This window comes from Pinus tabuliformis, chromosome 1_1 (genome assembly GCF_031772625.1).
Source record: "Pinus tabuliformis cultivar Carrire ecotype Pingquan chromosome 1_1, CPIR1, whole genome shotgun sequence".
Taxonomy (NCBI): Eukaryota; Viridiplantae; Streptophyta; class Pinopsida; order Pinales; family Pinaceae; genus Pinus; species Pinus tabuliformis.
This window is the reverse complement of record NC_142297.1, coordinates 106,540,175-106,568,064: the sequence shown is the minus strand read 5'-3', so window position 1 is coordinate 106,568,064 and position 27,890 is coordinate 106,540,175. Positions and strand designations below refer to the sequence as shown.

The window sequence follows — 27,890 nt, the reverse complement described above, 5'->3', positions numbered from 1 at the left end:
TTACAGCCAATAGTTGTTGTTGGGCCTTTCGCCAAGTGGGGCATCGATTTCATGCAATGTAACCCCACCTCGACCGGGGGGCATGGGTATATTATAGTCGATGTTGACTATTTTACCAAATGGGCCGAGGCGATGCCTACATTGGATAACACTGGTGAAACAGCTGCCCTTTTCTTTTTCAATCATGTAGTCGCCAGGTTCGGCGTACCACAGGCTATAGTGACAGATCATGGATCGCATTTTCGCAATCACATGATGGTTGAATTAGCTGCCAAGCTAGGGCTATCTCACGACAGCTCTACCCCGTATTATCCGCAAGCCAACGGACAAGTTGAAGCAATCAACAAGGTCCTGAAGTGTATGTTGCAAAGGATGATCGGGGTTCATAAAAGAAGGTGGCACCTAATCCTGTACTCAGCCTTGTGGGCTTACCGAACATCGGTAAAGAACGCGACCGGGTTCACACCTTTCCAACTGGTGTATGGCCTGGAAGCAGTCTTACCAATCCAGTGCGAAATTTCGTCGCTTAAACTCGCAATTGATCTCCTCCCCGGAACTTCAGAAGAAGAGGCTCGTTTCTTGGAATTAATCCAATTGGATGAAACCCGTCGTGATGCCGCTTTGGCTAACGAAGCCCATAAGAAACGAGTCAAGGCGCAGTTCGACAAAAATGTCAAACCCCGTGTCTTCTCAGAAGGTGACTTGGTCTTGCTTTATGACCAAGAATCCGATAAATTGGGAGCAGGTAAATTTAATTCCTTATGGATGGTCCCCTATATTGTTAAACGAGTGTTAGCAAAAGGAGCCTACGAGTTAATGGATTATGACGGAATTCCACTGGCGCAACCCCGTAACGGGTTGTACCTCAAGCGTTACTATGCTTAAATAGTAACCTGTATGCTTTTGTTGTATTTTGTTTTCGCTAAAGTATTTGTTCTGGTCGAGTGATCCACCTTTTTTTTCATTTATTGCAGATGTCAAACCTTCTGGAGACATGTGTTGGATATGCCGACGGAGCGAGTCGTAGTTCGCGGAACTTATCCTCCGCAGCCTGGGCCATTTTTTATCCAAGCGGCGAGTTAGTAAGTTTCAGAGGTGTGTGTATTGGGCAATCAACGAACAACATCGCTGAGTATAGCGCGTTGATAGAACTACTCTCTGATGCCATCACCCGTGGTATACGCCGACTAATCGTCAGGCTAGACTCACAACTCGTAATACTACAACTCAATGGTATATATTCCGTTCGCAATCCAGCTATTTATCGCATGTTCCTAAGGGTTAAGATTTTGGAAAGACAATTTGATTCAATTCAATACCAGCATATTTCCAGAAACTTAAACACATTAACCGACTCACTAGCAAACTATGTGTTAGACAGACATTTGCGACATTTATAAAAAGAGACACATCATCAATGATTGTACATATGGATCATATAACTCAACCAGAATAAAACTCGAAAATCAAAATATATATAAGTTGTTTATCGTTCATACATAATGTTCTGTAACCAAGACAAAATCGGTCATATGACCCAAAAACTCAAAAATGCTAGGGGGCACCCTAGCCTAGTGGTGCTCATGATAGCACGTCACGGCCTGTGCAATCATGCGCAAGAGACGAGTCCATCGTCTAGGCACACCAGTAGTATGTTGCTGCAACTGTAAAGGTAACTCATCAATCCTCACATCGGAATGCCGAGAGTAAGACTCTCAACCTGCTCCTGCACAGCTGTAAGAGTCTCTGCCACATCAAGGTCGCAGAGAATAACCCTCCCAGCAGTCTCCCCTGCTGGGGCAACAACTGGCGCTTTCAGGAGAACTGCTGGACGAACAGGACCAACATCTGCATGCACACATGAGTTTGATTAAAGTCTTGATAGAATAAAGCACAAGGACATTATAAATAAGAACAGTAAACAGTAATATGGTCGAAGATTTTACCAATAGCGCCCCACTGTTCGCCATCCGGTAACACCAAATCCGGATCACCTCGGAAATCCATGCCAACATATGGGTACTCGGAATAGACCATCTCCTGGCGCTCGAACCACCTGAAGAAGGTATCAGTGAAAGTAATCTGAGATTGACCAGCATGCCTAGACATGTGATCAACCCATCTCTGCATGCATGGCTCGGTAGGAGAAGGCAAGTCGTGTGCGATATACTGAGGCTGCATCAGTGGTATTTTCTCCAAGGCAAAGGCAGTCAGAATAGAACCATACCCAAAGTTCTTCAGCTTCCCGTCCTTTACCTTGGTCAATTGACTTTTCATCTGAACAAGTACTGCATCACACCAGTTGAATACTTTCGGTTGGAGACACTCCAAGGCGTGCTGCACATAAGATCTGTTGGCAACATGTAGAGATGCGCTACCGGCCATCCTACCAATAGTACACAGAATGGACCTGAGAGACCTGTCAGTGATCTCACGGATAACAACCTTGCCGTCTCTGCTCGGCTGGGAACCTTCCCTGCAATACTGGCAGACATAATCTCTCGCGGAGTCATTCCCCCGGGCCGAACCTGACAAAGAAATGGGGGCACCCCGCCTTGACAACCCAGTCAAGAAGTAAATGTCCACTATGGTCAAGGGGATGGATTTTCCCCTAATCTGGAATACTTGGTTAATAGGGTCCCAAGCATCAAGCATATACTGCAGTAAAGAAATCTGTGCTCTCATACTAGAGATACGGAAGAACTTCAGCAGGCCACAGTTCCGCAGCGCGTTCACCGTGACAGGGTCATGGAGGGCAATCATGTCCTCCTCTTCATGTTCTCGTTCTCGCCATGTAAGGGACATTTTGCTCAAAGATCCCTGCAAAACAAACAAGAGGAAGAGTAAGTTCCTGGATTTGATGAGAAACTGGCAAAATTTCATCAAAAACTGTGCATAGAACTGCTTTTCTGAGATCAGCGCAATTGGCAAGTGTCCTACCTGCGTTGAAGGTCAAAATGCCTTAAGGCAGCTTGACATTCAGCGCAGGTTTCGAATGGACTGGCTGCGCTGATGGCAGAGCGCCCTATCAAAACCCCAGGGGCTCATGGGAACAGGAAAACAGGCACAGAATTGAAAAAGGAAACCATGAAAAGAAAGAGCTAGAGTTTAGCTCCTACCTGGTCCAGACGGCGCCGAAAATCGTCCACAGAATCTCCCGGAATCAGCTAGTGAAAATCAAGGGGGAAGAGGCACCTCCAGAGCTCCAACAAACCAAGTTCAAATGAAATGGTAAAATGAGAGGTAAAAACACCTTTTAATGGCTTTTTACGTAGTTCAAAGCAAAATATTAGGGTTATATTCTCATTTCCATGCAAATGTTATTCATTTCTAACTAGTTTGATGCAGCAAGTGATGATACAGTACTATCTTTGAAAAGGGCAAAGCTAGTCATGGTAAAAATCAAAATTTGACCATATAATTAACGAGCAGTTTTAGCATAAAGTTCATGCTCGTTAAAAAATAAACGCAAGATCCGAGCAGTTTTAACGCGGTCTTCATGCTCGTTAAAAAATAAATATAAGCAGTGAGCAAGAGTTTCCTCCAGTGTTTAAGCTCATTTTTAACTAAAAAATGAACCTACCCGGTAAATAACCACTGTGAATGTAATATCGTCAGCCATTAAAGCCTTGGTCGTGTTTGCACCTGCCACCTCCACTTTTCATTTGGCCGATCGTTCACCTCCATATGATTGTTTACCCATTTTGAGGAACAGCTGCGAAGAGTGATTTCACCTAGCCATCCTTGTGACACTGCCGTGATTGGAAAATTCCAACCTGTACCTGGAATCTGCTGCTAACCCTGTTTATCACTCGTTCCTCAAAAGACGAGCCTTCTTTAAGCTCTTTTCAACTGACTCGTAAAATATGAAAAGATTGCCGAGTTTTGGCCTTCCAGCTCATTAAAGGACAGGAAGAGCTATCCCTCCTCTAGATTTTAATCTTTTTGGACCTGAGGGATTATTGCACAAAAAGATCAAGCGCTTGTTTTATTCGGCTCGTTAAAACTATCGAAAACTCATCCCTTCTGTATTGTTTTATACTTTTTCGGACTTAAGGGATTAGATGACGAAAAAGGAATTTTGGAGTTAACTTTATGTACCTTTTCAGACTCTCTAAAAATGAAAAGGACCGAGTTATCCTTGTCGTTAGACTCGTTAAAATTATCAAGTAGCGACAAACTTGTCTTTAGACGAGAACGAGTTTCACTATCGCTAGGCTCATTAAAACATAGCGATGGGCTTGCCCGAAGGGCAGGTTATAGAACAAGCATATGTTATCCTCCTCAAGCTTGACAAAAATAAAGAGGTACTGGTCAGCAATGACTGGGGAAAAATTGGGAGAAACTAAAGAGAACTTTGATGGTAGCAGGTCGCTCTTGAACATGACACTTTTCCTCCGTACCACAATCGGGTTGGGTTGTTTCATTCACCGGTCACATCACCATGGTCTCGCCATACCATCCATATTTGGGGTAATGCTACCAATCCATCGCATCAGTGTCGCCATATGTTCAAGAGAAGTCGTTCAGAAAGAGTCAACCGTGTCCCATCCACTGCCATACATTATCCTTCATCCATTCATGACCGCCACCCTGAATCATATGTCACAGATCGTTTTCACCTCCATTAAAATCATTAGCTCCGTTCCGTGTCACTGATGTGGGATTCATTAAGGCCCTCCTGTGACGGATCGCTTCTTTTCGACATCAGCTCATTATCCAAGAAGTTGATCTAGGAACAACCCCTTCAGTACTTTGAAGCTTGCATGCCTCAATGGCAAGTTTCTCACTTCCGGCGACAGGTATACCTCAATGACCTTCGACCTGAAGATTTTGTGTGGTGTTCGACGCCAAGTCCTTTATTCACACCACGTGAATTGTACTGCAGTACCTTGAGGGTCATTATCATTATCGGTGATTCCTCTCGCGCTTGTTAACGGTTTACATCATTGACCGGTAATCAAGCGATGTCTTTCCATGTTCGACTTCAGCGCAATTCTCACATGGATCGACTTGTACTTAGAGTGAAGATCGAACGAGTTTGAAGACCCCGGATCTAGTTTCATCCATCCGGGCTGCGATATATATTCAGGAAAAATAAAGACATTTGACATGTACATCATTGCAGCAGATGATCATCCTACTCAAAGGATGATAATTTCGCCAAAATTATCAGTCTACCATCAGACGATCGTCTGTTCTATGTACAAAAATGAATTTATAAAGCTGAGCATGGGAATGCCCGCCTCAGCTAGATCATGAAAGCAGTATGAATCATAATGTATTGTATTGTATCTTATTACAGATCTCCTCCCAGCAAATGGATGAACTTCGGACCCTCCTGGATAAAGCATTTCACCCGATAAACGGCCTCATACTTTAGGGGGCAACTGTTATAGACATTTTTGTGCCTTACAGCATTGAGCATGAAATGTCCATAATCTAAGGGATCCAAAGTCCCTAAACATGTTGTTCCTACCCCTAGAGGAACAAGGCTAACTAACCACAGCAATTCACAGAAGTTCTCCACCTGAAACCACTCAAAAACAAGTCAATTCAGGATCATGTCAACTGCTCCACTAAGCATCTGCGCTGAATGTCAACTGCTCCACTGTCTACCTGCGTTGAATGTCAACTCCAACAAAGGCTACCTGCGCTGAGCGAGTTTGGACAAGTGGCAGGCTCATTCCTCAATGTGTCAATGCTCAGGAAGCTTCCAAAATGACACTTGCCTCAGGGAATTCGACTGGTGATGAGTAAGAGGTTCCAAATCTCCAAGTGGAAGAAAGAACCTCCAAGTGGACTCAAGAACTGAGAGAGGGAGAGGACACTAGTCAGATCTCAAGCTGACTCATCCTCTCCCCAAAATAACTATATATAGATCTCTCCTCCATGAGATCTAGAGGCTGGAATTTTGTTATTGCAAAGAATTGTTGTTGGTTTGAGACTGGAAACATTGGGTGCTTAATGCTTTGAAGGGAGCTGAAGAAGGAATTCCATTATGCTGGGAAGGAGATGCTGGATTGGAGCCCTCTGGGTTGTATCTCTTCCTGAACCTTGTTATCAATCAATAAAGCTATCTCGGTTTTCTCCTATATACTGGTGTATTTGTATGATTGCATTAGTGTATTTGATTTACTTCTAATCCTGAATCATTTGTGAATATGAATATCTGCCTTTGTGTTGTGTTCTTCTCTTGTCGCAAGTAGTTGTTCTCTTGTCACAGGTAGCTGTTCTCTTGTGATCTCGTGGGAATCAAGTAGCTGTTCTCTTGAGCAAGCGAGGAGGCAAGTAGCTGTGAACACCCAAAGAGAAGAGGATCTAGATCGAGGGACAAACGGAAGACAACGGTAAGTCTATCGATCTCCCCTCTTTCACATTTCGTAAAGGAAGAAACCAGAATAGCTATATCTGTTTGTTGCTAAGGCATTGTCACACCTTAGGTGGATAGGATCATCCTGCATAGGCATTTTTCCCCACAACAGCCATCCATTAGAGTCATTCTTGGTCTCGTTGCTGCTTTAGACTTAGAATGTGAACAGTTAGATGTAAAAATTGATTTCCTTCATGTTGAATTGGAGGAAGAAATTTATCTGGAGCAGCCAGAAGGCTTCATAGAAAAATGGAAAGAAGACCTTGTTTGGAAGTTGAAGAAGAGTCTCTATGGGTTGAAACAGGCACCTCGACATTGGTACAATAAATTTGATTCATTCATGTTAGAACATGGTTTTCACAGGTTGGAAGTTGACCATTGTGTCTATATCAAGAGGTATGATCAAAGAAAATATCTCATATTATTTTTATATGTGGATGAGATGTTGATTGTTGGGCATGACAAGAATATGATCAATAGGTTAAAGAAAGACTTGGGCAAAATATTTGCAATGAAGGATTTGGGTCTAGATCAATAGATTTTGGGCATTAGGATCATGCGTGATAGGAAAAACAAATTGTTGTGGTTGTCACAAGAAAAATATATCAAGAAGGTGCTTGACATGTTTAATATGAAGGATGCCAAGCCAGTTGGTACACCCCTAGTAGGCCACTTGAAGCTGAGTATTGAATTATTCCCTAGTGATCGTAAGGAGAAGGAAGAGATGAGAAGGATTCCTTATGCTTCAGCAGTTGGCAGCTTGATGTATGACATGGAGTGTACACAACTAGATATTGCATATTCAGTGGGAGTAGTGAGTAGGTTTCTTGCCAATCTAGGAAAACAACATTAGAAAGAAGTAAAATGGATTTTGAGGTATCTCAAGGGTACTAGTCATTATTGCTTATGTTTTGGTCATAATGAGATTGTGCTTGAAGGATTTACAAATGCAAATATGGCTGGAGATATGGACACCAGAAAGTCCACTACAGGTTATTTATATACATTTGCAGGAGTAGCAATATCTTAGGTGTCAAGGCTACAAATAATAATATATATCTCTACAATAGAGGTAGAGTACATAGCTGCAATAGAGGCTTGTAAAGAGATGTTGTAGATGCATCGATTCCTTGGAGGAATAGGAATAAACCAAAACAAGTATGTGCTATATTGTGATAGTCAGAGTGCCATTCACTTGGAAAAAAACCCAACATTTCACTCAAAAACCAAGCACATTGACTTAAGGTAGCATTGGATCTTACATGTGTTGGAGGAAGGAAAATTATCCTTAGAAAATATCCATATAGATAAGAACCCTATTGAGATGCTCATGAAGATTCTACCAAGAAATAAACATGAGATATGTAGAGGCATGGTAGGACTCGATATGACTTGATTCATGATTCTTCATTTCGCTTCAAGTGGGAGAATGTTAAACGTGAATCCAAATCTGAAGCTAACACAGACTTCTCCCTGACACCCCACCATCTTCAGCCATCACCACCACACCCACACCGAACCTACTATACTTCCCATTAATTTCTAGATCTTCATCTAAATCACATGCAGGATTCTAGATCCTCCTTGTTCCTCTATAAATTTGTATTTTCCTTTGCTTGAGGAAGGCCAGGCAAGGGCTAAGGCCTCTGTGTAATGTGAAGTGTGATTTCATTCTCCATTAGTAATGTATTTTTGTTTTAGAGATTTGTCTCTCTGTTGAATTGTGTTGTCTATGAATTCTTAAGTAAACCCACAATTTCTCATTCTACTACCTAAGTCAGCTCAAACGCAAAAGACACAACAACATGTATGCGAGTTGAATGAAGAAGAATGCATTACATGCTTGTTAACAAATTTTAGAGTTGTGGCCATACAGCTTTTTTTGTATACAAAGAAGGAAAAAAAGTGTAGGTGGTGAGAGAGGCTCGAACTATCGACATAATAATTTATAAAGGATGCTATGAGACCTACATGCTAATGAGTGTATTTTACTTTTCCAGAAGTTGAAAATTGAGAAAATAAAGTATAGGAGGCTGCATATAGATCAAAACACTTAGATCTACATTTCAAACACTGCTACTGCATCGAAAAATTTCAAAGAGGTCACCATATAGATCAAAACAATTAAATTTGTGTTACAAACACTGCTATTGAATCGATAAATTTCAGAGGATTTCATATAGATCAAAACACTTAAATCTACATTACAATTGCTACTGTGTTAAAAAAAATTAGAGAGGTTGCCATATAGATTCTTTTGTATACTAAGACATTGCATTCATTCCGCTCCATCGAATTATTGATCCCCCAATCCGAGTTACCAAAAACATGTATATTTCATCCTTTAAATACAAAATGATCCCCATTCTAGAACAATAATTATTTTAATTGGTTCAGAACATAGAATATTGATTAGTGATTAATTAGTCTGGAACGTAATATTGATTGTTGTGTTGTAATGCGATACATGGAGGTACGAAGCTTAACTTGTTGGAAATAACACTGAGAGGGGGGGGTGAATCAGTATTATCAGGTCAATTATTTTTCATTTCACAATCAGATTTGTATACGCTACTTCAACTAGTAAAATCCACGTATGTAAGCAACTGCAGTTAAGGAAACTAGCGTATAATTAGCAGACTCGTAAATTAAAATATTCTTCAGATATTGATCATTAATCTGTGCATCAAACCATATAAACAGTAACCAGGAACAGTAAAACAGAACAAGCAGTCACACATAAGAACACAAGATATAAGGTGGAAACCCAATGTGGGTGAAAACCACCTGTTGCAATTCATCTCTATCTTCTTTAAATTAGAAACTTCTTTTTACAATGTATCTATACTAGTGCAGTCTTATACCAGTACGCAGGCTGCTACCTGAAGAAGGCTACAACCTTCTCTCGTCCTCCAGCTTCTCCTGGAAGGGAGCTACAACCCCCTTAGCTCTTGTACTAGCTGAGGTACTAGTATGTAGGTGCTGACCTACAAAAGGCTACAACCTTCTCTTTTCTTCCAGGGACCACGTTTCATAAATTTTCAGACTGGATCCATCAATCAAACATCAAGTATATCTGCATCAACCAATCTCCTTTGTACAAACCACTACTGAATCAACCAATCACTTCTCAGACTGTTGTAACCAGAAATCAGTAACAGTAACCAGACACCAATTCTGAACCCAGAACAGTGTAGCAATAAATAGAAGTAGCTAAAACATATTTCATGAGACGTACGCTACTTCAATATGCAGAAACCTGTGTACATACGAAGCTGTATTAAGGCTAACTAGCGTATACACTGTCTTCACTTGCTGAACCCGCATGTATATGCGCCTCTGATGTGTCGAACCTGCATACAGATCTATAAAATATAATTTACCCTTTTCACTTATTCAGACATCAGTTATACCCAGATTATCAGATTTAATATCTAATAATGCGCCAATTATAACAGATCAAAAATCACACAATGATACTACTATTCAAGCCTTAAGATCTTGACGCATCAATAGAACTTATCCATCTTTTAGTGCTCAGGTTCCTCCTTGGTTCAGATCCAGCAATGCACCACAACCCGATTCTAGATCTTGCTCTTCATAAGATATTCAATCCTTCAATCAATGCCTTTGCCTAATGATCTCCTTCCCCTTTTATAGCCTTAGGCTTTACTCAATACCATGGTCCAAAACCATAGAGAATCAATACCATGGACCCAATACCTGGGTTCAACACTTCAAACGAGATATCATGGTCCAAAACCATAGGTCCAAATACCAAGGACTAAATACCATGGACCAACAATAAGTTTTCCCACATGTACGCGCTTTTCGCTGCATGAAAGTGTGTGCATACGTATACGTGCCTTTTGATCGTTGAACCTGCGTGTATACGCGACTTGCTTAGGGGGAACCTACGTATATCTCTTTTTCTTTCATTCTGAGAGCCTGAACTGAGAACTTCCATCTGAGTGAGTTGCCATCAAGGACAACATATGTGCCATAGTGCCAAACCTATGTCATAATGCCAACATAACTCCGTGAATATGTTTGTGCGGAGCTCATCATAACCAAGCAAGCTCCAACATAACTTACTTTTCTCACTTTCCAACTTTTATGGAAAAGTAAAATACACTCATTAGCGTGTAGGTCTCATAGTTTCTTTGAGAAATAGTGAGGTCGCCAGTTCGAATAATTATTTTAATTGGTCGGGAGCATAAAATTTTAATAGTGCTTACTTGGTCCGAAACACAAAATTTTCATTTGTGTTTGATGTTTTCCCAAAATTTTAATGTAAAGCATGTATTCTATACACTCAATTGAACACCCCAGTTTTCATAGAAGTCAATTTCAGCGAATGCACGGACACTACAAATTGGAAGATCTTGAATCCTCAACTATTTATGTTTTCTTTGGTGACTGATCATTAAAGGATATAAAACAATTTTAAATGAAATCAATTTATGGTCATACAGAGATGACTATGTTACTATTGTTACAATATGAAGATGGCTATGTAATAGTTAAATCCATTTGGTGCACAGACTTTTTATTTTCAAATGAACCATTACAAGGATACATATAACCCTCTTTCACAAGCTACTGGATATAGTCTCTCTCCCCACATCATTACTGCAATTGTATTTTTTTCTAACATCTGGCAATAACATAGGAGATTATGAGGTGAATGTATTCATTGTCACAAATGCTTCTTGTTGTTTATCGTGATTTCGTGCACATGTATCTTTTTGGTTTACATGAGTGTGATCGCATAAAATAAAAAATTTACATTAATCTTTTTTTTTTCTCTTTTCGGTTGGTTTGACTGTGAATTTGAATCTAATTTCTTGTTTTAAACACTATTTCGAATTTGAATCAAATTTAATCTCATAATACGAAAATTGTGCTACCCATTAAACACCTTACATTAATGTTTTTTACTGTAAGCACGAATTAGTTTTTTTTTTATGTGGAATGAATTAAAACAAATATTGCCCAAAAAATGGGACAAATCATGTTCAACTTATCGAATATCGCTCCATATAATTGTTTGGCAGTCGGTCTGTGTATGTTTTTGGATTTAATTTCTCCGATTGTTATTGCCTTTGTAGCTAAGAACCAGATAAAAATGCATTTTATTGTTTGGTTCTTCAAAATTTTGAGCCTAAAATGTTTTGATTATCATTGCATCTACAGCTGGGAAAGTGAATTTTCTTGGTTCTTCAAGGGTTTTCTCTTTAATTTCTACGATTGACTGAGAAAAAAATATTTCTTTTTTTATTTACAGGGCATTCCACTGTGGGAATCAACTATGGTTGTGTAGCAGTCAATCTTCTCTAAACTTCCAAGGTAGTGCAGTTGATCAAGAGTCAAGGCATCAACAAGATGAAGTTCCACAACACCGACCGTGCAACTTTCCATGCATTTAGTGGTACCAACATTAAAATCACAATTTCCCTTCCCAATGAGTAATTCTATTACATTTCTCGTTGTCTTTCACAAGCCTATGTCTGGGTCTAGAAGAACGTGGTTTCCTACATTTTGGACTAATATCTACGCATTGGTTTTAAGTTTAGTAGACTAGGGGAGGTCTAGTAAGAAACCTCCTCCCTTGTCCCTACCGTGACGAATATTTACAATGCTCTTTTCAAATACAACCTCGATGGAATTGTCAAAGTGTCGAGCCCCATTTCCAACAGTGAGCTCAAGAGCTCTTACCTACCTTCAATTGGTTCTTTCAAGAGAAACTTTATCAAGACCATGATAAAGCACATGTTCGACTTTCTGACCCAAACGAGATCCTATCTCATGGTCAATGTTTGCCCTTTATTTTCCTACAATGCCAACGCTGACGATATTTTCTAGACTATGCACTCTTTTGCCCCAATGCCAGATTCCAAGACATCAACACCGGTTTCCTATCCACCAACCTCTTTGACACAAAGTTCAATGTAGTGTTCTTTGTAATGTCAACTCTTATCTACAAGAAACTCGAAATTGTCGTGACTAATACTCGGTGGCCATCTAAGGGTGACGAGGACGAAACCAGTGCTTGCCTTGACAATGTTGCGACCTACAATGGAAACCTTGTAAATCATGTCCTCTCCAATTCTAGAACCCCGCTCAGACCCAAGGCCTTGCTAGACACCTTCCAGGGACAATCAATGGCACTTTTATTGCTCTCATACCTAAGAAGAAAAATCCACAATCCTTTGCGGATTTCAGGCCGATTTCACTATGAAACATGGTGTATAAATTGATCTCTTTTCTGATCGCTCGAGGTTGAAATTGATTCTGTCTAGACATGTCACTGAGGAGAATTTTGGATTTGTTGAGGTCAGATAGATTCAAGATGCCATTGGTATTTCTCAGGAGATTATGCACTTTAATAAAACCCGAAAACTTAATTATTTCCTTATCAAGGTGGATTTGACTAAAGCATATGATTGTATAGACTTGGAATTTCTTAAACTGGTCCTAATCACAGTAGGTATGTCACCTATGAACATTTGTTGTATTATGGCCTAAATCAAGACAACGAATTTTTTTGTCATCATAAACGGATTTCCTACACATTTGTTCTCGACACGTAGGGGTTTGAGACAGGATTGTGCACTGTCGTCGATGATGTTCATATTGGTTATTGACAATATGAGTCTGAAAGTAAGAGATGCAAGAGTTCAAGGCATTATTTCTGGGATTAGAGTATCTCGATAGACTGATATCACTCACTTAATTTTCATTGATGACCTATTATTTGGAGGACAAGATACTGTTTCTAAATGGACAATATTACATAACAGTATTTCATCATTTGGAAAGGCATTGGAACTATGTATGAATGGACCGAAATAAGTTCTTATACACAATGGTATTGCAGGGCCAGAGATTATGGACATTAGTCTACTATTTGGGGTTGGATACAAACACATTGATGAAGGTATCACATACTTTGGTTTCAACCTGAAGCCAAACAATTATTGTAATAAGGATTGGGATTTGCTGGTAGAGAGGTTTCATAAGAAACTTGACTGCTAGAAACACAGATGGTTGACAATGTGGGGTTGGATGATCATGTTGAAAGAAATACTCCAAAATGTAGCAATATATTGGATGCACCTTTTTCTACTTCCTAAGGAAGTTATTAAAAGGATACAATTGATCATGGGATGCTTTATCTGGGCTGGTGTGGAGTACGTAAATCTCCTCTACGGACAGAGGTGATCCCTCTAGCCCTAGAGTGGGTCTAGCCGAAAACGGAACAACCTAATGAAAACTTCCATAAACTAGAATCGAATAAGAGGGCCTACCTCTTAGAACATTACTCCGCTTGATGATGACCTCATTCCTTTGCTGTAGCTTATTTTGAGTTCTTCTCCTTCAAATACCTTTAAAAAATACACAAGAGACAACGACAAATGTAATAGCATACAATCACATTCAATTTACTTAAAAAGTCAAGGAATCTTAAGCCATTAAATGTAATAAGACACTCAATGTAGGAAATAAATCATTAGATGAATTGATATAAAGCTCAGAAAGAGATACAACCAAAGCCTTGACGTTGCAAGTCTCCTCCAACGTATCGAGGTTCCAACACCACTTCGAGCATCTCATGGTTAGCCTCAATGAAAGTTTAAGGCTTCTTCCCTTTAGTTCAAAACCAAACCAAACACATTATTCTCCCTTTACACCCATAAACTAGAAGGAAAAAAAAAATATAAATATCTTGTTGGTTATTCAAGCTCCAAAAAAGACTAGTTCAGCTTCGAAAAGGAGGATTTTATATAGCTTTGATGGAGGGGAGATGGTTCCTCTTATGATGGGAGAGGGCTTATGTCTTTGGTTTTTTCCATATTAATAGGGGAAAGGAGCCCAAATAGACTCTCTCGGCTCTATCCAGCCCAACCATTTACTAGACTCCCGCTCACAAAGCTTCTAGATCTGGAAGCTTTGACTCCATTTTTAAAAACTTGCCAAAAGAGGGTCAACGCGAGGGGTGAAGGGATCACTTGCACCATTCGGCGTTAGGCCTGGTTTCAAACTCTACAAATTGGCACGAGGAAGAAACTGAGCACTAGCGTTGGTCTTGAAAACTGGGATTGAAGGAAGATTCTTGGGAAATGCTGCAAGAGGGGGATGTTCTACTCATGAATAGGGATGTAAAGGCATGTTGTTCATGATGGGAAATCATATAGAGGTCACTGTAGAGGTCCTCCAGGATCGAGGAACGGGGAGTATAGGGACAGTGATAAAATTTTGTGTAACAGATGCCCCCTAAAGCGTGAAGGCTAAACTAGAGTGAGGGGTGAAATGCTTTGCAAGTAGATGCATGGAACCTGAGACCTTCATCGGAAAACCTGCAAGCAAGCATAGATACATATACATCACTGAAAACTCTGAGAAATGATACATGAATTGTGGTATGGACGCAACCATCCAAAGAAATATCATGAAAATGGATCCAAGGAATGGATGCAACCATCCAGCAGAGAGGATCATATCAAACCCAAGGTATGGTCATAACCATCCAATAATCAAAAGGATCGCATATAAAAACTCATGGTATGGTCGCAAACATCCATCTGAAAGAGACATGTATATCATCATGATCATGTCACATCACCTTGCAACCTGGACTTTAGTAATCTGAGCCCAGGGTCTTGCTCTCCAACACAACCTTATCAAAGTACAAATTCTAACATGTGAATACATGTGTTGAATTCGAACATGCTATAAAATTTCTTTATTACCGGTCAATGATGTGAACTATTAACAAGCGTGAGCCACCAATAATGATGATGGGCTCAAGGTACCAACAGCAAAATCCATAGAATGTGAATGAGGAACTGAAGTCGAACACCCGTGAAATCACCCGATCGGAAGCTGATGATGTGAACTTGTCATCAAGTGTGAAGAAATTGTCATTAGGTCATGCAAGCTCTAAGGTACTGGAAAGGAGTCTCTCGGCCAACTTCCCATATAATGAGTTGAAGTCGACAGGAAGTGACCTTATTGAAGAAGGGCCATGATGTATCCCACATCACCAATGCGAGACAAAGGGATGTAATGATTTTGGATGATACAGAGAATCAGGAATGAGTGTAACTACAGAAGGATAACTATGACACTGACTTCGGGTCGGTTGAGACTGGTCTGGGACCAGTGGTACATACTCTGAGACTGACTTCGTGTCAGTGCAATACTGGTCTGGGACCAGTGCGAGTGGTACATACTATGACACTGACTTTGGGTTGGTTGAGACTGGTCTTGGACTCTCTAAGACTACGATACTAGTCTGGGACCAGTGGTAGGAGTGGTACATTCTATAACACTGACTTCGGGTCGGTTGAGACTGGTCTGAGACCAGTGATACACACTCTGAGACTGACTTTGAGTCAGTGAAGGATGTTGCTGGTCTAGGACCAGTGGTAGGAGTTGTACATACTATAATGCTGACTTCGAGTCACTTGAGACTGGTCTGGGACTAGTGTTACATACTCTGAGACTGACTTTGAGTTAGTATGATACATCCTTGATCATTTCTTCTTCTTCATAATTCGAACAAAAGCAGAGCGGAACAAAACAAAGCAGAGCAGTGCATAACAGAGCAGAGCCATACAGATCAGTACAGGGCAGAACAAGACAAAGAAGAATAAGCAGAATAGAGCAGAGTAGGGCAAGGGTCAAGCTGTATAGGGAAGTGCATTTGATGGATGAATAGTAACGACCGATAGACAGATTGCAGCTGAAGTTATCCCTAGTTGAGAGGGAGTGTTAAAATTGGCAACTAGGGAAAAAATTCATGTGGGTCATCTTATTCATGGTTGATAATATTTTTATTAGATTCATCTCGTCGAGAGGTGTAGGATTGATATAAAGAACATCCGATTCCGATAAGTATTCATGGAGATATGAATTTATTTTGACTATGGAATTATTATCAAGCCGACCTACAACTCATGTAGGCTCAGAAGCCCAACAGTCACATCTATTCAAACATCATCAGTTGTGTATAAATACAAGAGGACTTTTCCTCATTTGCACTCACTCATCTCATCACATCTCTCTCTCTCTACTGCGCAGAAAAGAATCTCTTTTGTACTGCGCAGAAAAGGGTCTCTCCCTCACACATGTGAAGCCGAAAGCTGCTGAAACTGAAGCTGCAACTGCAGAAGTAAAGTTTGACCTTCGTGGAAAAGAAGATATTCTCATCTGAACTACATTGTAGGTTTATCTGAACCTCCTCTGAAATCCGCAACTTTTGGTGGTGGAATCAAGTCAATCCGATGGACAGTTTGCAAGATATCGATTGCCCTAGTTTAAAGCCGGAAGCTGCCGAAACTGAAGCTGTAACTGTAGAAGTAAAGTTTGACCTGCATGGACAAGAATATATCCTCATCTAAAATATGTTGTAGGTTCATCTGAACCTCCTCTGAAAGCCGCAACTTTTGGTGGTGGAATCAAGTCAATCCGACGAACAGTTTGCAAGATATCAACTGCCCTAGTTTAAAGCTGGAAGCTATCGAAACTGAAGTTGCAACTGCAGAAGTAAAGTTTGACCTGCGTGGACTAGAAGATCTCCTCATCTGAACTGCGTTGTAGGTTCATCTGAACCTCCTCTGGAAGCCGCAACTTTTGGTGGTGGAATCAAGCTGATCTGACGGTTGGTTTGTGAGATATCGTCTGCCCTAGTTTGATAATGAAGTCGCTAATGCTAATGCTGCTAATCTAGGGTTTGCTACTGCTGATATAAATCAGATTTATTGTACGATTTCTCTCTGTTGAATTATTGAAGATAAAAGAAGATTTGATCAAAGGTTTCCCCACACATTGTGGGGTTTGTCCTTGGCTAGCCACCACATCTTGTGTCTCTTGTCTTGGCTTGTTTTCTATCGATCGTTTAATGTTCTATCTACACTTTACTTTATGTATATGTGATTGCTAATCTGGGATAATAATAATAAAGAAAAGTAAACTGCTATAAGCATAGAACATACCATAACTTAACACATATACATCTTTAAAGTCTATATCTTGAGCATATTGTTCAATGTAGCTCTCATGTAACACAGAATTATGCTTAAGTATAGTAGATGCATTTATAATGGGTCTAGATAACATATCTTCAACTTTATTGTGTATGTCCTTTTTATATCTGATGACTAAATGAAACTGTTGTAGAAAACCCATCCATCTATAATGTCTTGATTGTTGCAACTTAGTTTGGGAGTGTAGATATTAAAGTGGTTGATGATTAGTATGTCTAACTGTTTCTTTGCCCATTAAGTAATGTTTCCACTTTTTCAGACTATGTACTAATGCATACAATTCTTATCATATGTGGGATAGTTAACTACTGCAGAATTAAATGTCTCAGAATAATAACCTATAGGGGAATTTAATTTTTCCCTTCTTCTTACCATTGCTAGCCGAGGGTGTAGCATCGACATGATCTCCAGAGGTCGATGGGGATGGTCGATCCAAATTTTGAGACCATACCTCTAAGACTCTAGGAATACCAAGACAATCTCAAAGGAGGTGGTCACCCTTACATAGCCTGCAAGGGAATTTTACCTTCCGTGGAGGATCGAAAGGTTTGTCTATAGGAGGTGCATTTGGAGCAATAGTTGCACGATTGGCCTCTCGCTTATATGACTTCTTCTTCATCATCTTCTTATTCTTCTTAGCCTCCTAGTTACTGGATTTCAAACTTTCACCAAGTGAAGTAGAAGAGGAAGATGAAGAAATAAGGGAAGAAGGTGAGAGGTCAACTTTAGAATCAACATGATCTGGTTCAAATGAAGGAGATGGCTGGACAGGAGTTGGGACACTCAGGACCACCAAGGTCTAAAATAACCAGATAGGTAAACCAATGGTTAAACCAGGGAGGGACAACATTGCCATATAAGGAGCACTAGCACTTCCAATAGAAGGAAAAGGACCAGGATTCCCATCTGAGGGGAATCATTGACTGGTGGACTCAGGAAATGTTGCCATTGGAAATGACCCTAAAGAATCATTAAGGAAGACAACTTTAACCAAGAATATTTTGTGGGTAGTTAATTTTAAGACACTAAAACAAAACTTTACTTTTTCATATTTTAAGAGTCGAGAAAAGGGTGAAAGGTTACTCTAGTCACTTTCAGATTTAACAAGCTTGAAAGGACAAGTGCTCGATGATATTTTAAATTTAAAGAGTAAAAAATACCAAAATGACTGCTGAGGATAATCTAGGAAAAGGATTACCAAGTAACCGTGAATTGCAGAATACCTCCCGACGAACCAAGAAGTATGGGCACGCAATCTCCCTGAATGTTGTGTTCGGTGTATCACATTTAAAAGGCAGAAGACTTGGCTTCCTACGGATAAAGGATTGCAAACCTATTGGGTCTCCCTTTATATACGCGATGGTACGGGGAGCACAAGTTCATACTAGCATTGTCTAATGCCAAAGCGAACGACAGCTGCTAGGTTTAAAGATGCTAGAACACATCTCTAGCCTAGACCACTAAATGTGAGCATTAAGTTTCAATGCTTCCTTATGTTAATTCAATAAATTTTAATGGTTGATCTTGAATTAGCTTTCAATTCCAAGGCCCTACTCCTGTATGAGAAAAGAAATATTTCTTCGATGAAAGTTAACACTAATTTAGGGATAGAGAGCACACAATCAATGCAACAATCAAAGAATGAAATATTTCACTAATACATGTCCTAAATGCACTTAATATTCCCTTAACAAAAAAATAAGTTTCATTTCATTTCCTATGCTTATGATGATGCAATTCTATCTTCTCAATAACGCTACTAATGTAATATTTTCACTTAAGTAAACTAGAATGATGTTCTTCTTTTCACAAAATGAAAAATGAATATTTCACATAAAGCACTTTAATGAAAATTTTCAAATTCCAAACAAACAAGCATCGATCAAATCCAAAGCATGATAAATGAAACTAAAAGAAACTTCTTCCCTGAATCAAACAAACAAAACACACAAATTCTTCAATCAAGAAACCAAGCAATGTAATCTGTGCTTGGAAAGAAAAAAGAGACACTCGAAATAAGAGAACAAACAAGACTCTTTCACTAATCCAATTGAAAATGAAGCAATGAAGATGTTCGAATGAAAGATGGATTAAACGAAGCAGCAAATCAGAAACTTGAAACAATGAGTGAATTAACAAATGAACGTAATTGACCTAGATGCCCTAGGATCATAGAAACCATCCAAGAAACTCAAACAATCAAGCAATGAAATTTCAAGTCAATCAATCAATCAAATCCAGCAAACAAAGCATCCTAGTCACCTCTGGGCGGAAGAAGAGAGTCTGAGGGTCACGACATATTGGCACTAGAATGGGAAAAAACTCTGATTTTTTCATAACTCAAAGACCGACACGCTTTTTGGGCTAAAACTAGCACTAATCGGCATGATCGGCACGAATGGCTAGGCTACAACTAGCAATGCTAGGCCTAATCAGTGCGACTGCTTGGCCAAAAAGAGAATCGGTTGAGGGATTCAAAGAAAAAATAAAAAAGAACTTCACATAGGGCCAAACTTAACACATCAGAGGGTGGGCTAACCAACAACTTGACCTTATGAGCAAACTGTCAATCAAGATTGTAATTGATGACAATATGGCATTATCGAGATGGAAAATATTCTTATGATTCATAACCCTAATCCTAGATTTACTGAACCCTAATCCTATGTGCACACCCTACAAGGGATCCCTACATCTGAAGCCCTAAAATAAGAAACCCTAGCATGATTATGAGCCAAGCCTAACCTTTATTAATAAAACCCTAATGGCTAATGAAAACCCTAATATGCTACAAGCCTATAACCCTAACCCTAAAGCATATTAATAAAAGGATACACTAATAAAAGTAGTATTGATGGGTTATAAAGACATGAATAAAAAATAATAATAAAAAGGGGGGGCGCATGACCATTATATACTACATTTATATTACAAATATTTTCATACATATGGTCCCATCAAACCCATACAACTGCCCCCACACATAGTACACACTCACTCCTCTAATGTCACCACATTTGCGATAATTCACTCCAAAAAACAACGAAAGTGGCACGGAAGGTTTTCTTTCAAATGGGATAATACGCACAAGCCCCATGGAAATATTTTAAAAAAAATTAACTGAAAATTGTTTCTGTCAGCTTTCCAAATTCAACGTGACTAGTTGGCTCCACATTTTGGACGTGGATAGCATATATATTATGGCACAAACCTATTCTGAATACATAGGATTTCAGCGAAGAAATACAGAGTACAAAAAAGGCAAAGTTCACTTCTTGTGAACTTGAGTAAGAATACAGTAACGCATATTATTTCTAGGTCAACCGAATTAGAATCAACGTGAAAGTCGCGGACATGGTGGCAACCTTGGTAACACATATTATTTTTGGGTCAACCGAATTACAATCAATGTGAAAGTCTCAGACATGGTGGCAACCTCAATAACGCATATTTTTTTGGGTCATTCGAATTATAATCAGCGTAAGAAAAAAAATCGAACTTAATACAGTAAAACAGAGGAGGACGTGAGGACAAACCTGTGGATGTTTTTCACCTCAGACCTGTGTTGAAAAAAGCTAGACCTGTGATATATTCTCAGAGCTACAATCCTGTGGAGATCAAGCGTCGAAATTGTCACGTGGAGGGCTCAGTTGAAGGCTTAGAACAGTGGAACAGTTGTACTAGTAATTTCCACCTGTGGAGTCACGGTAATACATTTGTGGAAGGATCAAAGGCTTAGTCTCCTTTATTTTTCCAGACTGTGGTTCTAGAAGCATTGGTTGGCATATCTCTTAGATCAGGACATGATGACAAGTGTACAATGAAGTAAAGACAGTGGAAATTCTAGTCAAGCTGAAAGGTGAAGACAATGAAGCATTTCAAGTAAGTTTTATGTACATTCTCTATTAAAAACAACATGATTCGTGTCCTTGGAGTTGGTGCTCATAAACACAAGGTAGGTTCCTTGGATGAGATAGGGTCAAAGACCTAGAGGTCGGATCCTCATCAAAAACCAAGTTGGTTCTTGGGAATAATTATCATACATTGTATTTATTCTTTTCTTTTACTCAATAAAATTATTCTTATACATTTCTCTGATTAAATTGTGAAGAATCTAACTGATAACAATAACATTTGAAATAAAATACTGATTCACCCCCCTCTTAGTATTTCCAACAATTGGTATCAGAGCCAGCTTCTTCAAAATCAGCCTAACAACTGGAAGAAGGATTCTTATTCATATTGAAAAATCAAGAAGAGTCAGGAAGGCTTCCTTTGTTCGATGGCACAAATTTTGGTTTTTGGAAAAAAGGAATGTCCTACTACTTAATGCCCCTTGGACCTGAAGTTTGGCATTCGGTTTTGAATGGGTACATAGCTCCTTCCACTCTTCCAACTGATCAAGACGAAAGGAAAGCTTACATTGAAAATGCAAAAGCCTTAAATTCCATCACTAGTGGAATCACTGATTCTGAATATACAAAAGTCATGAATTGTGACTCGGCCAAAGAAGTATGGGATAAGCTGGTTAGCTTATATGATGGGGAATCCAAAGTTAAGAAGGAAAAAATTCAAACTCATAGAAGGCAATTTGAAAGTCTGAAAATGGATGATGAAGAATATATTGAATCATACTTTCGCCGAGTAGCTAAAGTGGTTAACTCTCTTAAAGGATTGGGAGAAAATATTGAAGAAAGCATTGTTGTTCAAAAGGTATTAAGATCTCTCCCTGGCAGATTTGACTCCAAAGTAAGTGTTATATAAGAAATGAATGACCTAGATACTCTCAAGATGGATGAACTTCATGGAATCTTCATTGCCTATGAAATGAGAAAAGGAATCCTAATTTCCAAAGATGCAGCATTCAAGGCCTCAAAATTAAAAAAGGGGAAAGGATGGAATACCAGTAGTGATGAATATGACGTTGAATCTAAATTGGCACAATTTGTATGAAGACTAAAGAAAGGATCCAAGCTAAAAGGTAAGTGCCCTCTTATTTGTTTCAAATGTGGAAGAATAGGTCTTTATGCTGCAAAATGTCCTCATAAGCATGATAGTGATGATGAGGAGGAATCTAAAAGGATGGTATACAAAAAGAAAGGGTTTAATAAGAAGAATTTCTTCTCTAAGCAAGATGATACTGATGAAGATGAATTTGTAGTCATCAAAAAGAAATCAACTAATAATATCCCTCATCGCAAAGGAGGTAATGATGAATCAGATGAAGAAAATGACTATGGTGGAAGCCAAGAAGTATTATTCATGGCATTTACAAATGATGATGATTCAGGACTAGAAGTAAATGTAGATGAATTGTTAATGAGTGCCATTAAAGAAAATGATAAATTACGAAATAAAATCATTTCTCTCAAAGTAGAAAAGGAGGAAGGAAAAATAAGGGAAGACCTCTTGAAAAATAAGCTAAAATAAAAGGAAGAAATTTGTGAAAAACATGAAGCTGAAATAGTATCTCTGAGGAAGAAATTGGAGCAAGTCAAAAAGAGTTGGGAAAGCTCTCAAACATTTGACACTATCATAACTGCTCAAAAACCTCAATATGACAAATCCGGGATAGGTTTTAAAGGAGAATCATCAAGTACTAAGGAAAATGCGAAAAGTTATGTCAACATACTTTCCAGCAACCCAAAGGAAGAAAAATAATTTCATCAAAGACCCATCTCAAAGAATGAAGAAAGAGTAACTCCAAGGAAGAATGATTCAAATCATGGCTATTACAACAGGTACCAAACTATCTTCTTTGGGCATTGTTATTATTTTAAAAAATTTGGTCATCAAGCTAAACATTGCATGGCTCATAAGAATGAAACACCAAAATTGAAGGATCAAACAAACAAACCATATGGTCTCAAAGGGAAAGGACAAATCAATACCTACAACTCTTTTGATTCTTTGGCCAAATTTGACCCAATTTGCTCATTATGTAATGATAATGGACATAATGAACAAATTTGCCCCCTCAAAAGAAAAGAAGAAAAAAGTGAGAATCCTAATACGGATAAATGTGGCCTGGCTCTATGTGCTCATAGTGATGAAAATCATTGTTTATGGATAGTGGGTGCTCCAGACATATGACAAGTGACAAAAGGAAGTTTGTCTCATTGAAAAAAAAGGAAGGAAATGTATCCTTTGGAAGTGGACCTACCAAAATTGCTGGAAAAGGAACTGCTACCCTTATTAATAGAAAATAAAAGGCTCAAAATGCTTTGCTAGTAGACGGGCTCAAACACAATCTCTTGAGTGTTAGCCAAATCTGTGATCAAGGACATAATGTTGTCTTTAGCACTAAAGATTGTGAAATAAGGAACTCTTCCTCAGGAGAACTTGTGGCAAAAGGAGTTAGAACATCAGATAAAATCTACATTTTGAACAAAATTCAAGAAGATAAATGTTGCCTAAGTCAAACAGATGAAAGTTGGTTGTGGCACAAGCGATTGGGACATACAAGTTTCGATAACTTGATCAATATATTGAAAAGATCAATGCAGTGTGAGACATCCCAAAGTTATTCAAGCCAAATCAAGGTGTATGTGGTCCATGTCAACATGGAAAGAAAACTAGAACCAACCACAAGACCAAGGAGTTATCTACATCAAAACCTTTGGAGATCATTCATGCTTATTTATGTGGACCAACTAGAACTCTGATGCTCCAAGGAGAAAGGTACTTTGCTTTATTTTTTGATGACTATACTAGAATGATGTGGGTATATTTCATAAAATGTAAATCCGAAGAATTTGAATGTTTTAAGAATCTTAAAGCTCTTGTAGAAAATGAAAAGGATTCTAAGATTAAATGTCTTAGAACAGATAGAGGGGGAGAATTCACATCAAAAGAATTTGATGAATTCTATAAAGTACATGGAATCGAAAGAGAAATCTCTGCTGCTAGAACACCCAAGAAAAATGGGGTAGTTGAAAGAAGAAACCAAACTGTTCAAGAAATGGCAAGAACAATGTTACTAGCAGTTGACTTGCAGCCAAAATTTTGGAGAGAAGCAGTCGGGACAACAGTTTATACCTTGAATCAAACTCAACTAAGACCAAATAAGGAGAAGACTCCTTATGAATCATGGAAAGGAAGACCTGCTTCAATAAAATACTTCAAGATTTTGGAAGCAAATGCTTCATAAAAATCAATGATAACTCACCAAGAAAATTTGATTCTCGAATTGACAAAGGTATATTCCATGGATATTCTACTAGGAGAAAAGCCTACAAGTGTTACAATAATCGACTATGGAAAATAGTAGAAAGAATTGATGTGAAGATTGATGAAGATCTTCTAGAAAAGGAAATTAAAGATCATGAAGTTGACCCTCTCATTGAAGAAAACGAAGAAGAACCTGAAAAAGAGGAAAAAGATCAAGAAAAACAAAAGGAAAAAGAACCATCTCAAACCCCTTCAAAGGTAAAATTCCTCCAAAAACATCACCCGGAAGAGCAGATTATTGGCAATGTAGACAAAGGGATACAAACCCGACGAAGGATGACAAGTACACCAAGGAAAAATGATGTTTCTCTCCTATCTATGATAGAACCAGAAACTTTTACTCAAGCAAGTAAGGATCCTCATTGGGTGAAAGTCATGGAAGAAGAAATGTCTCAAATCGAGAAGAATGAAACATGGCAGTTGGTAACTCGACCAAAGCATAAAAATATAATTGTAACCAAGTGGATGTTCAAAAACAAAATGAATGAAGATGGACAAATCATCAGAAATAAGGCAAGGCTTGTCTGTAAAAATTATTCACAAATTGAAGGAATCGACTTTGAAGAAACCTTTTCACTGGTAGCTCGTATGGAATCTATAAGGATGTTCTTGGCATTTTCTTTCTCAAAAGGATTCAAAATCTATCAAATGGATGTAAAATCAGCATTTTTGAATGGGGAATTCAAGGAAGAAGTCTACATGGAGAAACCAGAAGGGTTTAATATAGCAAAAGGAAAAGACTTTGTTTTTAAGTTGAAAAAGGCATTATATGGGTTGAAACAAGCTCCTAGAGCTTGGTATGAAAGAATGGATCACTATCTACAACAACAAGGCTTCAATAAGGGGGTGGCAGGAAGTAATCTCTACATGAAGATGGATGAGGATAAGTTACTAGTCACTCTTGTCTATGATCTGATTTTTTGCTAGAAATAATGATGAGATGAGCCATAAGTTTGCTCAAAATATGTCAAAAGAGTTTGAAATGTCGATGATAGGAGAATTATCTTACTTCCTTGGACTACAAGTATCTCAAACCACATCAGGGATGTTCATATCTCAAGAAAAATATCATAAAAACATGCTTAAAAGATATGGAATGAGCACACCTATGATGACAGATTGCAAATTAAGAAAATATGATGAATCTCCTCTGGTAGATGCAACTCATTACAGGTCAATAATTTGAGCCCTCCTATACTTAACTGCTACAAGACCTGACATTATGCAAGCAGCAGGAATGTTGGGAAGATTTCAATCAGCTCCTAAACAATCCCATTTGTTAGCTATAAAAAGAATTTTCAGATACTTGAAAAGAACTCCTGATTTTGGACTTTGGTACCCTAAGAGTTCAACTCTTATTGTGACTGCATACATTGATGCTAATCGGGCCAGAAGTGTCAATGATCGAAAAAGTACTAGTGGAAATGCATTCTTCCTGGGAGATTGTCTAGTATCTTGGCTCAACAAAAAACAAACATCCATATCACTATCTACAGCTGAAGCCGAGTATATAGCTGCTGCAGATTGTTGTACTCAACTATTATGGATGAAGGAAGCTCTAAAGGATGTTAACATAGATACCAACCAACCAATCACCATCTATTGCGATAACACAAGTGCTATCACTCTCAGAAAAAATCCAGTGATGCACTCAAAGACCAAACATATACCAATCAAGTATAATTTTCTTCGTGAACAAGTAACTCAACAAAACATGAAGTTGGAATATATCAATACCAAGGAGCATTGCTAATATTTTCACAAAACCTCTTCCTCGAGAAGCATTTGAACATCTTCGCCAAAAGATGGGGGTTATTTCTCTTGCATCACATTAAATAATCATTTTCATAAGAGTAGGGCACCATGACAGGGGGAGTAACATAACTATGAAAAACTACTATTGATAAGAATTAGCGTGACAGGGGGAGTACTTGGCACCCTATTTTCCATTGATGTCAAAGGGGGAGAGAATGTTGGAAGGACAAGAATATAGCCATCAATGACAAAGGGGGAGATTGTTAATCAAGGTTGTCATTGATGACAATATGGCATTATCGAGATGGAAAATATTCTTATGATTCATAACCCTAATCCTAGCTTTACTAAACTTTAATCCTGTGTGCATACCCTCCCTACAAGGGATCCCTACATCTGAAGCCCTAAAATAAGAAACCCTAGCATGATTATGAGCAAAGCCTAGCCTTTATTAATAAAACCCTAATGGCTAATGAAAACCCTAATATGTTACAAACCTATAACCCTAACCCTAAAGCATATTAATAAAAGGATACACTAATAAAATTAGTATTGATGGGTTATATTGGGGGGCATGACCATTATATACTACATTTCTATTACAAATATTTTCATACGTATGGTCCCATCAAACCCATACAATGGTCCCCACACACAATACACACTCACTCCTCGATGGTCACCACATTTGCGATAATTCACTCCAAAAAACAGCGAAAGTGGCACGGGATGGTTTTCTTTCGAATTGGCTAATACGCACAAGCCCCATGGAAATATTTTAAAAAAAATAACTAAAAATTGTTTTTGTCGACTTTTCAAATTCAACGTGACTGGTCAGCTCCACATTTTGGACATGGATAGCATATATATTATGGCACAAACCTATTCAAAATACATAGGATTTCGGTAAAGAAATACAGAGTACAAAAAAAGGCAAAGTTTACATCTCATGAACTTAAGTGACAAAGAATATAGTAACACATATTATTTCTAGGTCAACCGAATTACAATCAGCGTGAAAGTCTCGAACATGGTGGCAACCTCAATATTTCATATTATTTCTGGGTCAACCGAATTACAATCAGTGTGAAAGTCTCAGACATGGTGGCAACCTTAATAATGCATATTATTTTGGGTCAATCGAATTATAATCAGCGTAAGAAAAAAAACTCAAACTTAATACAGTAAAACAATGGAGGACATGAGGACAAACCTGTGGATGTTTTTCATCTTGGACATGTGTTGAAAAAAGCCAGACCTGTAATATATTCTCAGAGCTACAGTCCTGTGGAGATCAGACGTCGAAACTATCACATGGAGGGCTCAGTTGAAGGCCTAGAATAGTGGAACAGTTGGACTAGTAACTGCCACCTATGGAGTCATGGTAATACATCTGTGAAAGGATTGAAGGCTCAATCTCCTTTATTTTTCCAAACTGTGGCTCTAGAAGCATTGGTTGGCATATCTCTCAGATCAGGACA

General features: G+C 38.7%; 1 pseudogene; it reads left to right on the top strand.

Moving 5' to 3' along the window:
• Positions 1–11,375: 11,375 nt before the first annotated feature.
• Positions 11,376–27,890, top strand: part of LOC149211869 (glucan endo-1,3-beta-glucosidase 13-like) — a 21,329-nt pseudogene continuing 4,814 nt past the window's right edge.